The sequence below is a fragment of the Myotis brandtii genome, unplaced genomic scaffold, assembly GCF_000412655.1.
Source record: "Myotis brandtii unplaced genomic scaffold, ASM41265v1 scaffold693, whole genome shotgun sequence".
NCBI classification, from domain to species: domain Eukaryota; kingdom Metazoa; phylum Chordata; class Mammalia; order Chiroptera; family Vespertilionidae; genus Myotis; species Myotis brandtii.
In genome coordinates this window covers 2,206,831-2,207,581 of record NW_005370710.1, presented here as the reverse complement: position 1 = coordinate 2,207,581, position 751 = coordinate 2,206,831, and the positions used below count along the sequence as shown (strand labels likewise).

At 59.4% G+C, this 751-nt stretch overlaps 1 protein-coding gene across 1 annotated transcript in view; it reads right to left on the bottom strand.

The window, feature by feature from the left end:
- Nucleotides 1-751, bottom strand: part of POC1A (POC1 centriolar protein A) — a 38,135-nt gene that overhangs the window by 36,937 nt on the left and 447 nt on the right. The gene's annotated exons all lie outside the window — the stretch shown is intronic.

Here is a 751-nt window from a genome sequence, read left to right as displayed (position 1 = left end):
CCCAAGAACCACCCAGGAGCCCAGCAAGGCCACCGCCACCCGACAGAGCTGTAACCAGAACAAAGGTCCCCACGGCCCGGGGCCCAGCTCCGCCCCCAACACACCTGCCCGCGTCCCCCTTTCAACAACAGAGGGAGTGGCAGCTGGGGGAGGGCCCCCAACAGCGCAGCAACTGCCCCACCCGACTCTCTAGGACAGCGGTTCTCAACCTGTGGTTCGCGACCCCTTTGGGGTCGCCTAAGATCATCGGAAAACACATATATAATTACATATTGTTTTTGTGATTAATCACTATGCTTTAATTATGTTCAATTTGTAACAATGAAATTGGGGGTCACCACAACATGAAGAACTGTATTAAAGGGTCGCGGCATTAGGAAGGTTGAGAACCACTGCTCTAGGAAGAACCAGAGTAAGGCAGTGCCCACCTCTAGGCTCCGCGGGCAGAGACAAGTTCAGGCCCACCCCTGACCCGGGGCCCCTGGCATCTCCAACACCCTCTCCCCGACCCCCATGGACTCTGTGGTCCATCCCCCCGAAGGTGGTTTGTATACACTGGGAACGGGGCGGGGTCTTGCGGGAAGAGCACTAGATTAGGGGTCAAAATGCCTGGGCCCTCGGCTCAAGTAAGTCCCCAGGTGCCTCCAGGGACCAACAGGCCACCACCCAGCCTCCCGGACTCTCGACCCAGCCGGGGGGGCCGCAAGTTCGAAGCAACCCCTCTGGCCTCCGCGGGAACGTTCGCCCGGCC